A 16,418-nucleotide genomic window follows, 5' to 3' on the forward strand; every position below is an offset into this window, starting at 1 on the left:
CAATATATAACAATAAAAACAACAAGCCCCACAAAACCGTGACCCAACCCTCCCTCCCAACTATAAAATTAAACAGTTAAAAAAAAGTTTAAAAAAAACATAACAATACATCAAAGTTAAAAACAAATCACAAGTAAGAAAAATAATAAAAGGCGGATTCAATTGGTTCTGGACATTATCAATCGGGGAAGGCCTGCCAGAAGAGAAAGGTTTTTGTCGCCTTTTTAAAAGCCTTGAGTGAGGATAATTGGTGAATCTCTTCCGAAAGGTCATTCCAAGTTTTTGGAGTGGTGACAGAAAAGCACCTCTGGGAGGTCACCGCCAGTCTGGTCTTTCTAGATTGTAAAAGGTTTTTCCCGGAGGATCGGAGTGTATGGGAAGGATTGTATGGGAGGAGGCGTTCCTTCAAGTAGACTGGACCCAGGACATGTAGGGCTTTATAGGTGATAACCAACACCTTGTACTGTGCCCGGAAGCTAATAGGCAGCCAATGTAGTGATTTTAAAATAAGTGTAATATGGGCGAACTTGGATTTTAAGGCGACCAGTCTGGCTGCCATGTTTTGAATCAATTGGAGCTTCCGGACGTGGCACAAAGGTTGCCCCATGTAGAGCGCATTGCAGAAATCAAGGCAAGAGGTTATTAGAGCATGTACGACCGTTTCTAGGTCCCGCTGCTCCAGGTAGGGGTGCAACTGGCATATCAGCCAAAGCTGATAACAGGCACTCCTGGCTGTCGCATCAATCTGAGAAGACAGTTGAAGTGATGAATCCAGGAGCAACCCCAAGCTGCGTACGTAGTCTTTCAGGGGAAGTGTAACCCCATCTACAACTGGCGAACTTATCTCCATACCCGGATTGGGGTTACCTATCACGAGTACCTCCGTTTTATTTGGATTCAGCTTAAATCTATTTTCCCTCATACAATCCATTACTGATTTCAGGCAGTCATTCAGGGAGGAGATGCCCTCCTTGGTCACTGAAACAGCCCAAGACATAGAGAAATAAATTTGGGTGTCATCAGCGTACTGATAACACCCCGCCCCATATCTCTGGATGATCTCAATACTTCCAATATTTCCATGTGTTGTGGTCTAGGATTTTGCTCGTCATATTCAGAAGGTAAATTTCTGTTAGCATCATGAAATTTATTTCTCGTATATTGTTAATCTTCATGTGTATGTTTTCCAAAACCTTTTGATCTTATTGCAAGTCCACCACACATGATATCAATTACCCGTTATTTTCTTGCATTTCCTGTATTTGTTATCATTATTTTTGTATATCTTTGCCAATTTTGATGGCATCAAGTACGATCTGTAAGCCATTTTTCAATCATTTTCTTTAATACTTTGACAGTTTGTGAATTGACTGATGCAGTGACTGAGGATGGCGTCTCTCCTCTCGTGGCCTGTCTGGAGTCGGTAATGGGCTGGATGAGGGAACACCGATTCAGTCTGAATCCAGAGAAAACGGAGGTACTCGTGATAGGTTCTCCTGGTCCAGGGATGGCGGTGGTTCCACCTGTCCTGAACGGGGTCACGCTTCCCGTGAGGGACTCTGTACGCAGCCTGGGGGTGCTCCTTGACTCGTCGCTTCACCTTACATCTCAGGTGGATGCGACGGTCAGGAGCACCTGTTATCACCTTCGGCTGATATGCCATCTGCGTCCCTACCTGGGCCGGGGGGACCTTGAAATGGTAGTACATGCTCTGGTAACCTCTCGATTGGATTTCTGCAATGCGCTCTACATGGGGCAACCCTTGTACCAAACCCGGAAGCTACAATTGGTACAAAACATGGCAGCCAGACTGGTCACTGGCATATCCAGGGCCAGCCATATAACACCTGTGCTTAAAGATCTGCACTGGCTGCCTATTTGCTTCCGGGCGCAATACAAGGTGTTGGTTATGACCTATAAAGCCCTAAATGGCTTGGGCCCAGGATACCTAGAGGACCGCCTCTCCCCATACAATCCGCCCCGCACACTCAGAACTTCTGGGCAGCAACTATTGAGAGTCCCTGGGGCAAGATTGGCCTCCACAGCCAGGAGGACCTTCACCATCTCGGCCCCGACCCTCTGGAATTCGCTGCCCGGAGAGCTCCGCTCAGCCACCTCCCTAACCCACTTCAAGAAGGGATTAAAAACCTTCTTGTTTAAGATCGCATTCCCAGACACAGGCTCCAGTTAGTCTTCCCCTCCTCATGCTGGCCAGAACTGGTTTTAACTGTAATTTTAAATTGTAATTTGTTGTGGTTTGATTATATTGTATTGTATTGCTTTGATGGATGCTGTTCACCGCCCTGATTGAAAGAAGGGCGGTATACAAATAAAATTTTTATTTTATTTATTTATTATCGAAATGTCTTTTTCCTTGGATATTGTCAGCTTTCTAGATCTATAGTCCTTCCTAAACCCTTGACCCATTTTATCATTGTTTCTTTAATGATTTCTTGTTTGTGGTTTCTTTCAAGGAATAATTTGTAAATTTTTATGGTTGATTTTGATTTCAGAAGGTATAGCTTGTCATGTAGAAGACTGCTGAAAAATTCTCTTCTGCACAATAACTGAAGGTACTTTAATTTTCCTTATTCCATCTGGCAACTATACAAGTTGTATGATGGAAAGGCGCCCACCAGAAATATGTCATATGGAGTGCAGACACCATAGAGAAATCCTAGAGCAAATAGATGTTACTTATTTCCATTTTGTTTGGAGGATTCTGGTACTTCTAGTCCAAAAAAGTACAGTGAACCCTTGCTATCTGAAGGGGATCCATTCCGGATCCCCACAGATAGTAAAAAATGCAGGACCTTAAGTCCCGTTCTTCTCACTGGGTGCTTGCTCCTGCTGATGCTGGTACATGTGTGAGTGCCCTTTCAGAAAGTTTGGTGTGCTTGGCACAGGCACACTATAACTTCTCCAACCTCTGCAAAAAAACCCTATTACACAATCCCATGCAATACATTCTCTTGAATAGGAGATAATGCAAAGCAATTTTTCCTTTGAAGAGGAGGAGGAGGAGGAGGGGGGGGGGAGTGCTAATGTGAAGTAGATCCATCATATGGTGTCTGCGCAGGCTTTCTGTATCACTCATGTTGTTGTTTGTGAAATGGCATCATAAATCTGTTGGCTGCAGTGGAATAAAATAATCTGGAAAAATGTTTTATGAATTCCACTGCCAATCCTATAGGCAATAGGAGGAGGGGAAGGATTTTGCAGATGGATTATGTATGAATTGTTCTAGAAAGTAATAAGCAAGATTGAACCTCATTTTAATGAAAGCACCCAAAATCTACCTAAGTCTCATTTGAAAAATAGAAGGTTAACATGATCAGTTAACAAAATAGAATTAAGTGTTATGAGATTAATAGTACCAATCACATAATAATTTTGTTTATTCAAAGTCATTATCATCAGTCTGTTGTATTATGGATAATTCTTTGTATTCCATTAGTTATCAGATAAGCAAGCTAGGTAGCCTGGAGCATGTCAAGAGAGAGCAGATCACAGTATGATAGCAGCTCTGTGACAACAGTTTTATACAAATAAGGTAAGATATGAGACCTGAAATTTATCATATGAAAACCACGTTTAAGCAGATCAGTAAATTGTGTGAACAAATCCAGGGTCCTTTAATCCACAGGATAGATTCATTTCTTTCTATTTAAACCATTTACTCCATTTGAATCCCAAACAATGCATATTTTATTTCAGTCACCACCAATGTCAAACAAGAAAGTTCAGACCCAAAGGATAGAGATGCCAAACTCAAAGAACTGCACCAAGCATTCTTCAATCAACAGTACCCACCACATGAAGTGAAAAAACAAATAAACAAGACAAGACTTCTACCCAAGACTGATCAAGTGCAAAACAGATTGAAGAGGGGAAATGACAGACCTGAACTAGTGTTCACATACAGCTCCCAACTGGGATCACTCAGGTGCATCATCAATGAGCTACAATCCATTCTGGACAATAATGCCACTCTTTCAAGGGCTCTTGGTGGTAGACATTTATTTGCCAACAGACAACCTCCAAACCTCAAACAGGTACTCACCAACAGGAAGACACATGACACAGATTGGAACACAGGTACTAAGCCTTGCCACAAACCAAGATGCCAATTCTGCCTGCACATTTATCGAGGAAATGGCATCACAAGACCTAATGGCACCACTCACAATATTAGGGGGACCTTCACTTGTTCATCCTCCAATGTGATTTATGCCATACTATGTCATCAATGCCTATCAACACTCTACATCAGACAAACAGGCCAGTCCCTATGGCATAGGATAAATGGACACAAATCAGACATTAGGAATGGGAATACACAAAAACTGGTGGCAGAACATTTCAATCTCTCTAGATATCCCATGTCAGACCTCAGAACAGTGGTCCTTGAACAAAAGAATTACAAAGGTGACTGGAAAGAGAAATAGCAGAATTGGAGTTCATCCACAAACTACACCCCCTCAGCAATGGATTGAACAAATATAATGGCTTTCTACCTCACAATGCACACTTCAACACTATCTGACCATATCTGCAGGGGGGCATCCTAGACCCATCTATTATCCCAACCTACGGGCTTGTTTCCAAAACCAAAGTATTCCTGCCACTAATTTCCATACACAAAGGCTAGTTCCTAATGCCTTTGCTCATTAATGACCATCGTTAAAACTGGACTTGCCACTTCATTTCCATACAGAAAGGATTTTGAATTTGAATTGACATTCTCACATACCAATGACATATTGTTGTCTGTCCCTGGTTTCCACTGCAGCAAATGCATCTGAGGAAGTAGACTGGAGTCTACAAAAGTTCATGCTGCCAACTTCTTGCTAATTAGCTTACTTGCTGTTCACCGCTATGCTCTTTGGAATAGAGGTATATAAATAAAACAAATTATTATTATTATTATTCTTTCTTTCAGTTAGAGCCACCACATTTAAAGCTGGATTGGGGCCACAGCAAAGTGCACACCATCATGGCACCATGGGGCAGAGTTAGGGCAAGCATCGTCAGGATGTTGAGCCCTGACTTCATCCACAGGCTGGCACAATGTGCCAGTCTGTACAGGCCCTTAGTCTCCATGAAGCAAAAGGGATATTTTGTTAATCTGAAAGGGCATTTATTGTATTATTATTATAGAAAAGGCAGGCACCTTCAGCAGCACTAGAGTTCATTTTTCTTTTTTTCTCCTAACCCCCCTGGTGGGTCATGTTGATCCCAGTCAGAGTAGATCCACTGAATAAATGGTAAATTGGCAAATGAAGACCCTTGCAAATTTTGTAGATTGGCTCTACTCTAGTTATCATTAACAACTGAAGCACAAGCTGTCATTTCTCTTTCCTTTCTTTCTCAGTTGCTCATTTTAATTATCAGTACTTGTTTCACAATACTTTATCGAAATAGACAATAAAAATCGGAATTAAAGTCTCTTTAATTTGCTAAAGCCTTGGAATAATGGACAGAATTACTGTAGGAGACTTTTAATAATTGTAATGCATTACATAAATTCAATTAAACAAATGAAAGTAAGCAAAACTAAAATGATTTAAAATTAAAATCAATTCAGTGGTTCCTCTGAGTAACTGAACTCTGTTATTAGCTTCTATGCTTTTTCTCTTTAGGTGGGTCTACTGAGAAGAACTTTCCGATTAAAGCCATAGCAACAGAGCCACATCTACATCTATATCATTTGTTTTCAGGTTTCTCTTCTTCTTCTTCTTCTCATCTGCATATCTAATATGTTGTCAAAGGCTAAGGCTCCTCAAAATGTATTCTAATTTAAGTAGTGTGCAATGATATAAAAACCTAATGCAGGAACTTAAAAATGATTTCAGGGTATTTGTCTTCCAGAGCAAATGTTTGCTTGTTTTTATCTGCTTCCCAGATGTGCACACCTGACCTTCCTTTCATGTTTTTGCCCTTTGTTTTGAAAAGATTTGTATACTTCCAAGATTAATTGGCAATATTAAACATTAACATGTTTGAAAAGAGAGATTATGGATAATTCTAACAGCGTAAGTGTATGGCCTCCCCACTGAGCTCCAAGGCAGTGAGGAACACTTACGTGATTTAGTCCATATTAGCAAAGAAAATGCAAAGTTCCCATCTAATTACACACCAACTAACATGTAGTGCTGAATTTCAACTGAATTTCTAAATATGTCAGTGTTCTGTAAACATAATGGAAATGAAATGCCTTGGAACTATAAAGTGCAAATGATGCACAATTGTAACCATGACTTATAGAAGATTCAATGAGCTTTTTAAAAATGTGCTGATGTATGGGTAGAGTTAAGGATGCCTCAAGCTGGCTCAAGACTCACAAAGCTTGGGAACTGGAAGCATGCCTTAACAGACATACCCTGCAATCAATAATTATGTTGTGCAATGTCACAGCTTCTGCTTGCCTACTCTCCATGCCCCCTCACTTTACTTTGGTCATTCAGGCCCAAATCTGAATAATGAGGAAATGCTTGTATATATCAAAAATGTCCCATGCTATCCTGATCCTTTATTCAAGCCTTACTGTATTAATAGAGAAAGAAATTTGAAGAAGCACTAGAAAACACTGTTGGGATACAAACTGAAAACAACCACAAATTCCATGAATGAAAAAAGGCAATCACATAATAAAAACCTTATGTTGAACCATTAATAGTTTTAATTAATATTTTATTAGCTCAGAGATAGGGACATGTGGCCTTTTAAGATCTTGTGGACTTTAGTTCATGTCAGCCCTAGCCAGCAAAAGCAGTGGCAAGGAATGATGAGGGTTGCAGTTCAACATCTGGAAGTCCACATGCTCTCTACTCCTATGTTACATTAATCTTTGGTGTCTTGATATCATGTATGGATGATATTATTTGGGGCAAGGGACTTGAAATCACATGCAGTGACTTTACACAGACTTTTTTCAAAGGAGGCAACACATTTTTAACAGCCAGATTTTCCCTCTTACCATTACCTCACATTGGTGTGGGCTGGTGAATCCATTGCAGGGCTGTATTGAATCTGATCTCTGTTTTATTCCAGACTTTAAAGGACCCATCAAAGTGCTTATTGGTATCCTCAGAATAGGTTCAGTACCTTGGATAGCTCTTGTAAAGTCTGGAATAAAACCCAGATTCATCAAAACCCTGATATATCAGTCACTGGTTAACCCTGATTATAAATGCAACTATTGATATAAGTTTTCAATAAAGAAGAATGGATTTGTCTGCATTCTTTTCTCTAGCTGTTTTATAGTTCTCAGTGTGACTCTAGAATTTTCCAGAGAAGTTTTTTTTAATTAATTATGAGGATTAAAGAATATATAATTTGCCAAGACCTTTGAGTTCACTGATCTAATTTCATTGAATTATATGTATTTATTTCCCATTTTAAATCTTTGTGAAAATCTCCATGAAATCTTATACATATTTTACAGCAATAGCAAGTACATTTCTTCTTATTAGTGAACTAACACTCCCTAAACAGTTTGCAATCTGTAAACCAATCACCCCCAATAAGCTGAGTACTCATTTTACCAATCTACAACAGGATAGAAGGTTGAGTGGACCTTTGAGCCCTTCTCTAAGATCAAACTTAAACGGTTGTGCCTGCAATACCAGCATTTAACTACTGTGCCACATGGGCTCTTTAATTTCCATATTCACTAAGTATCTCTCCCCAGTGCTATCATCGCTATCATCATCATCATCATCATCATCATCATCATCAATCATCATCATCATCATCATGTTAAGGAAAAAGCAACATGGGATATACAGTGAAAGAAATAAAACTTGTATGTGAGAGTCAGGATGACTCAGCAGAAGCAATTAGGAGCCACACAGGTGAAAAAGGTAATGCAATTAACAAGTCCTAACTGCCAAGGACAGAAATGCAAAGTGGATAATTGAACACACCTGAGAATTGTTAAAGTGGACAAGGTGAAATGATGAAATCATTAATTATGGGATGAACCAAGAGAACCAATGAGAATGGTTGTACACGCCCACTGGGTGGAAACTGACAAGAGTGGGTGGTATTTTGCAAGGACTATAATAATGGCTATGAATCCCAATGTATTTTGTGGGTAGTAGTTGTGGAGGAGTATTGGATAGTTTTGGAGCTGTATATAGTAGAATAAAGTAGATCTTTTATATAAGACTACAGTACTGAGTTGTCTGGTGTCTTAGGTGAAGCTACAAGAACCAGCTGGATCCTGAAGAAGTGTGAAGACTTCTGTGGAAGCAAGAGTGAGAAGGCTTGGAGAGTTTGTCAGGGTCTTCAGCCTATTCTCTGTAACTCTGCTGCTTTAGAGCAAAGCTTTAACCACTGGCCAAAACTGGTCAGCGCCGGTGCGTAACAAGGTGGTGAGTTTGAGCCAGAGGTGAAGATCTACAACGCCCATCATCCCTGACACATCATTGCAATGCAATGCATTTCTGTGCACAATTTCTCCCAGTGCAAGCATTTTGGTACATGTCTTTTGTTCACTGGAAAACTGTAGCATAGAAAACTAGGGGAAATGTGATTTGTTTTGGTAAGTAAATGCATTTCAGCATGTTTATTCCTTAGTGAAGTTTGAATTAGGTATGTCTGTATGAAAATAAAGTATAATCATTTTTTCACCAATCTCTAACTAAACTGCATATACATTTATTTATTTTTACAAAATTCAGAAATAAAACAGCAATGGTGGATTCCTAAAGAATTTTGGAAAAAAGCGGTAAGTCACAATTCTTGAATCTGCTGAGAACTTTGTACAAGAAGAATTAATGACCTTATTTTAAAATAAAATATTGTTCGTTATGGAATTTGTCATCATCATGGCATTTTAATGATGTTCATACAGTCTTGTTTGCTAAAGCGTTAGATTTTAATGTGGTGTCTGTATAGACAATCTTCGTGGATACTCATTAGCTGTTAGCAATGAAAATTCTCCAGCAATATTCATTAGATTACTCATGAAAATAGATTATTCCCCAGGAAAACTTAAGGTCTATATTATTTTAGGCATCTGGCAAGAATGCCTATTGTAATTCCTTTTTGAAATCTTTACTAGCATTTTCTCCTTTATCTTCTTGTGTACTTTTTTGCCAGTTTGTACAGACATAACTCTTGGCTATCTTTTGATTTAGTTTAGCTAACTTTCTATTTCCATTGATGCTTTCTTCTTCCATAGATTGATTCCTGGTTTCATCCAAGAGAATGTCCTAAATTTTACTCAACTATAATTAAATGTCTTTATTTTCTCCTTTAAAACATTACAAATCAAATGCCACTGCTTTTAGTGGGGTACTTCACATTATCTTTTTAACAGGCAATGCTGACGTTCCATCCCTTTGGTGTCTAAGGCAATTAATGATACCAATTTCCAACCTTACTAGATGAAAAAAAATGCAAACTGTTTGAACAATGTCTTCTGTGGTTTTTCAGATACAATATTTACAATGATATGAGACCATCCAGCAAACAATTGGTACACCCTATATCATGTTATAGTTGTTACAAGTGCAATTGTCTGATGTCTGAGATGTGATGGGAACACAGTCCTTTCCATTGATTGAGCCACATTTTTCTCCTAGTTTCCACTGGAATATTTGGCTGAGTAAATGATGCCTTTCACAGAATTCACTCACACATATACTATAGCAAAAATGTCTGTATGCATAATGATTTATTAAAAAATTAAAATTCAATGAAATTGAAATCTATGGACAATATTCATTCACTGTCTACATTGATTGCTGCAGTGTGCTGCATGTAGTTAGCACTGCCTGTGGAAACAGTTTGGAAGCTTCTGTTAGTACAGAATAAAGGAATCACATGTTTGACTGATACTATTTACTTTGAACATGTCTTCTGGCTCAACACATCCCAAAAATCCCATTTAGAAGCCATGCTGTTTGAGCCCCCACCGTGAAATGAAGAGACCAGACACGTAAATTGGATGTAAATAATGGGCCTTTATTAGACCTTAAACCTATTTAAACCCCAACTGATAAGTGTAAACTTTCGAGACATCAACTGAGGGTGAAATTCTGATGTGGGTTCAGGTGAAGCCAGGTGTCTTTATTTAGACTACCTATTCAGCCTTCCTATAGGGTGAAAACACCAGACTCTGAGGGCAACCGAATCCTCAGATTGTATCCTCAGTCAGTCATAGAAAGGTAGATATGAGGCACGCTCTCCCAAACTCCCTCGAGTTTCTAAGAGAGGGCAAAAATCCCATACCGTTCTCAAAGGCTGTTTCATGAGCAGCCCTCATGGCCCTTGACATGTAAATGCTGCCCCGATCCAGACCTTTCACCTCAGTGGGGTGCCTAGGTGCACACCGATCATTCCATCACCCCCATTAAGGCCAGGGGGAACCTAGTTAACATCCTGCCCCAAGCCAATCACCTGTCCCTAGAAACAGTATAAGGTAGGCAAAAAATGTGGCTGTCATCTTGAACAACAGAGCCACAGTTACAGAGAATAGAAGTTCTCTTTGTGTTGATGTAATTGTTGTTATTGTGTACCCTCAAGCATAAACCCACACAGTGATCCATGTTCTTCAGAAGTTTCTTTCTTGCACAAACAAAAATAGTTTTCAGCCATGTATGATAGAGCATTTGCAAGAGGCTTAAGGTCTGAAGAGCAGAGTATAAATATTGTAAATAAATAAATAAATAAATAAGAGTATGTTCAGGAAGACAGTATGAATGCTCTCTGCCAGTAGAAAGCCTATCAAGGGAGATTCTGCAGCACCACATATCTGCTAGATTTCTCTGTAGAATTTCCTCACAGAGTTAAAAAAAAAAAAAGTGCTATCAATCAGCACCTTTCTGCCTGCACCATAACTGTTGTCTATGCACATTCTTCTTTATATTAAAAAGTAACACTGGTTTTTTTCCCTTTGGAGAGCTTATGGTGCTTTCATTGTATTTGCTTATGTATTTATTTGATAAAAGAAAACGAGTTAGGAAAACAAATTCATTAGAAACCACTAAGTAAGAAACTTCAACTAGAAATTATGTACTGTCAGGCAACTAGGATGCTCTCATTTGAAATCAGCAGAGTGGAACTGATTTCAAGCTGGCTTTCAATTCCATGGCTGCATATTAAAAATGTTGGTTTGTTTGTTTGCTTATATATTTATTTATTTGCAGCATAAGAATAAGTATCAGATAATGGCTTCAGATACCAAGGTACAGGTCTCATGCTGGAACTGAGCAAGGAATATCTCTGTAAAGTACAAATTTATTCATTCATTTAAAAAAATATGCCAAAGTTTAGAATGGGAGTCTGAACATTTACAATACAGGAGCTATGGTAACAATCTTAACTAACCACAAAACACATTGCATAAAGCTATGCTTCCTATGTACTATTGAGATGCAAAAGCCCACAATAGTACTGTCCTTGCTTTCCCTGTATGTGAGCTTCAAAAATTAGTGGTTTTAAAAAACCCAATGAAAATGGCCTTGTTCCAACCCACTGGTAGAAATTTGATATGATAGAGGATAGCATCTGGTTCCAAGCTAATATTTGTAGCATCCCTTCCCTCTAATTACAATCGATATTCTGTATACTTCAAAATAAAGCATGTGTGTGTGTGTGAGAGAGAGAGGGAGGGAGGGAGGGAGGGAGGGAGAGTTGATTGTCTTATCAAATAGCTGCCTCTCCTCACGAGTACATAGTTGTGGCCAGCATCAGAAAAGATTAAGGAAGGGGAGAAATAAGTTGACTCCATGAGATTGTTGTTGTTGTTGTTCTTGTTAACTGCCCTCAAGTTGACTTTGATTCATGGTGACCCTGTGGATGATATATCTTCAAGGTCCCCTGTCCTCTACTGTTCTGCTCAGGTCCTGTAGGCTTAGGCCCAAGGCCTTTCTGATTGAATCTAACCATTTGGCATGTGGTCTTCCTTTCTTTCTACTACCCTCTGTTTTCATACCATTATTGTCTTTACTAATGATTCATGCCTTCCCATAAGTGTAGACATAAGAAAATAAGTAAAACTGGAAAAATCTAAAGGACAGTAGATGAAAACACACCCAAATAAAGCCCCTTTCTCTGAAGATGCCAGCCACAGATGCTGGCGAAATGTCAGGAAGAAATTTTTTTTCTAGAACATGGCCACATAGCCCAAAAACCCACAAAAAAACCAGAGCCCCAAACCTCGTCACTGATTAGGAAAAGGAGCTCCAGCTGGAAGTTCTGTGACTGCTCTTCCACACTGGGGAGAAATTAGAGTCCTCGGTATCTTCCTCATCTAATACTAACATAAGTACTCTGTCAGGAACTAGAGATGCAAACCTTTGTAAATTTCATTCTCCTAAATGAATAATTTAACCACAGTTGTAGAGCACTATTCACAGTACAAGTTTTATTTTGTAAGAATTCACATGTGGGGAGGTGGTGGATTTGCACCCAAAAGAGCATCTCCTATGTAGAAATATTGGCCCACATCTTCTGTACAGAAATGTTATTTTTCTGAACAGAAAACAAGTTTCCTACTTCTCTATGTAACTGCATTAATAGTAATGGTAGTAGTAGCAGTAGCAGTATTAGTACTGCAACAGTCAGGAGAGGCACCTTTTACAATAGCTCCTAACACCACAGGTGTGGTGGTAAAGATGGAGGGGGAAGTAAAAATGTCTGTCTTCTGAGTCCCAAGCAACATGAGAACAGACCCTTGTTGCTTGCAACAGCTGCTGCCTAGTAAGCCAGGATTACGGCTTTTATAATCCCTATGTATTCTTTATAATATTGAATACATAGGAATAGTGAATCTGAACCAGTCATGAATTCATTACTCTAAGTAAGGTATTCATAATTGTGATTTTGACTTGAAGCCATGATTTTTGGACAAAAATTCCACATGTGTTTTTGTTGTTTGTTGTTGTTGTTGTTGTTTTGATTAGAATTGCAAAGATTCTTGTCCATTCAGGCTTCATCTATTATCTCAGTTTGACCTGGAATTTGAATATTTACTAATATGGTTCCAATCCATATTCTCAACTAGTGTGCTTGTTGAATCTACACCTTCATATGACTTGGGGTTTTTTTGTGGTTTGGTCAAATTCATCAGCTGCACTCTAAATGTTGTTGATCTAGACTCCTCATTATACAGTGCTCCAGTTACCATTATCAGCATCTTAACAAACTCATGGGCCCCTTCACACTACCCATTTATGGCACTGTGATTCCATTTTACCTACTACTATAAAGTCATATGAAATCCTGGGATTTGCAATTTAGGAAGTGGCATTCAAAATTTTCAGCCAGAAAGCACTTGTAGTGTCTCACAAAGTCAAAACCCTCACAATTCCATAGGATGAAGGCACAGCTGTTAAAGGGGGATCATAGTATTATATTTTCATAGTGTGAAAGGGTCCATTCACTTCATTAAAAAACAAGTAGTTAATATTCTTCTAACTGAAAAATTGAGGAAGGAGACTGATTATTAGCTCCCACAAACAAAGCACAAATAAATATGAAAAAGGACAATTCCAGACAAATTAATCCTATGACCAATATCAAAATCTCTTTGTGGGCAATGACACTATATTCAATTAATGTAGCTCATTCAAACCTGTTTTAGAAAGCTTAAGGAATTTCACAGTTATTGACAATCATTCATTCCAATGTAAAACATTCAATCTAGTATTTCAAAAATGTTGTTAAATAGATACCCCAACTAATTGATTATATCAAATGTAAGCAATTCTGCAAATATAAGAGGCTGACTCCATAGTGTCATTTTTAAAAGGTTTCATTCACAAAACAGAGGGGCTGTACAAATTGCCCCAATAGAGCCAATCTGCGCCACCCATGGGCGTGCCGGATCAGGCTCGATCCAGTACTTTTTTAGCCCAAAAAGGACCGGCAAAATGCCACTCATTCTGAAAGAGGTGAAAAGTTGCTTTTGCCATGCAGCTTTTTGCCGATTCTTTGGTGACACTGTGCTGAAGAAGGGGCATGGAGTAGGCATCAGGGCAGAGTCGGGGTATGTGGTGTGTGGTCACCATGCCTCCACTCCACCCCGATGCCAGCATTTCTTGCTGGTCTGTACAGCCCCTTAGTTGATTAAATGGAACAGTTCCCACATTTCAATGTATAGTGGCATGCATTTAAATCAAACCAAAATCAATGGAATTTAAGCACATATAACTGCACTAGATTAAAACCACACCCATCACCATTAATATCTTCTGTTACTCCGAAAGAATATGGTATACAGAGATTTTTGACCTTGTTTTTCCCACTCTAATTTTAATTTCCCTATAGTTAAGAAAACTAGTCAGTTTTGCTCTCAAATCTGTGAACAGAAGCTGAGATTGCCAGAGTGGAAACTAGAGAGGACTCCTGGTTATGTAGAAGAGGGAAATGTTATTTGCCATGCACCAGCTGAAATTCCTGCTTATACACACCCATTAAAGGTATGGGAGCTCTCTCCATTTTTCAGCCTGGCAAACTGAGTAATGTGCCTTTTTAAATGCAATCAGTGGTTGACAGTATAGAGAACTGTGAATGGGATAAGGCCTGCAAAGATGAGGCAATGAATAAACTGTTTTGTTCTTTCATCCTTCACAGATTAGACATCTTGCATATTACAGAACAGCTTCCCTTCTTTCACAGAATGCATCATTCCAATGTTCTTGTCTCATACCCTGTTCTCTCTAGGGAAAAATGAAATAAAATAAATTCTAGTAAAGTGCAGAGTTGGGAAAATGAAGCAACTTCTTTTTAAACTGGCTATCACTATTCTACAAAAATCTTGTATTGGGTATGGTAAGCATATTGCAGATCTCAAGGAGTATTCAGCTCCCCCTTCTTAACTGCAGTTTAACACTGTCAGTTCTGCTGTACAATTTAGCCCTTTAAATGATAGAGGAATTTTGATTGATGTGGAATGTGGAGACAGAAAAGAGAGTGGTGGGTGGGAAAGAAAACCTAAGAAAACATTCATGGCGTTACCATAAGTCAACAGGCAACTTGAAGGCACATTTACACACATCCACAATAATTAAAAAAAAAACTTGCACCTGCATGTGAAGCACTTTTCAATTAGTAGCAGAATATAGTTTTTTAGTTACCAGGCAAGAGACAACTAGCTTAAATTTTAATTCTATAATCAGGTAGTGTGTTGTGAACAACAGAAAATACTCTTAATTAGGGAAAGGCAGATCTTCAACTGTTTGTTTCGTGTCAGTTTGGTCTATAATTCTTAAAAATGTTTCCCCCTGCTTATGCATTGTAACTATTTTTCATCATAAGGTGTGTATTTATACACATTTTTGGAGATGTGAGATCTGCCACAAAATTCAGTGACATGCAAAATGTGATATATAACTGTTAATCCACATGTTAGGACATTTTAGTTTAGGGGATATTCCTAGACTAGTGGTGCAAAGTTTATTTATTTATTTCATGCTTGTACTGAAGGACAAATCACTTTAAAAGCTTTATTCCCACTACAGGAGATCATGAAAGCATTTGTGCATTTCTCATTATTTTTGTTACTTTGGGACTTTTAAAAGAAAACATTTATTTGTGAAAAATCAAAGTTTTCAGAATGAGTCCTAAAGTGTGGAAAATCTTGCAGCACTTGATTGTTTTCTTAGTGATGTGTCTCAATGTATTTAGACAAACCTTTTCATTAAAGGCAAGCAAATTAGTGAGTATCCTTTCCATTTCCATTCTAGACACTTCCTCACCCATTTCTTCTTGGCTAAATTAAGTCCATTTATATTTCAGTCAGGAGTTTTACAGATATAATAATAAAACTAAAATGTTAATGCTCATCCTTCAAACACAGCATATGCACAATTTTTCAGATTAATCAGAAATTACATCTGCAATTTATTCCATTATTACAGGCCAGTAATTTCTTGATTGTTCTAGTTTCAAAAAACATTTTAAAGTGAGCTTCTAATTCATGAATTCATATCTCAAATGCTTATCTCCCCTTTAAAAATGTGATCTCTTTTTAAATATGATATTTACAAAAGAAGCATGCATCCTGGTTAGGAAACTGAGGTTTATTCTGGAGATCTTTTTCCTTGGTGAAAATAAAAACCACTGAGCTATTTACAGATGAAACTTCATGTTTGTGGCCATGGTTCGTGGGCTCTCTCAGCTGTGTTTTCTAGATAAGCAGCTTGACTGAGTCAGAAGAGTATGGACTTGTATGAGGATAGGTAATCCTGTTTCCAGGTGCAAGATGCTTACTGCTCAGTTAGTTATCGTGCATGTTGCTGGAAATTAACAGTGAAAGAAAAAAGACAAAACTTCTATAATATTAGAATGATGAGCTATAATTCATATTTACAATATTCTTGGTGGTCCATTAATTTCCTGCCTTCACTTTATTTACAGAAATGTCAATTTAGCCTAGGATGTTTAACTGGGATGCAAAGAAG

At 38.4% G+C, this 16,418-nt stretch overlaps 1 protein-coding gene across 3 annotated transcripts in view; it reads right to left on the reverse strand.

The window, feature by feature from the left end:
• LUZP2 (leucine zipper protein 2) overlaps nt 1-16,418 on the reverse strand; it is a 469,570-nt gene that overhangs the window by 367,405 nt on the left and 85,747 nt on the right. The window lies entirely within an intron of this gene.

The sequence above is a fragment of the Sceloporus undulatus genome, chromosome 1 (genome assembly GCF_019175285.1).
Source record: "Sceloporus undulatus isolate JIND9_A2432 ecotype Alabama chromosome 1, SceUnd_v1.1, whole genome shotgun sequence".
Classification (NCBI taxonomy): domain Eukaryota; kingdom Metazoa; phylum Chordata; class Lepidosauria; order Squamata; family Phrynosomatidae; genus Sceloporus; species Sceloporus undulatus.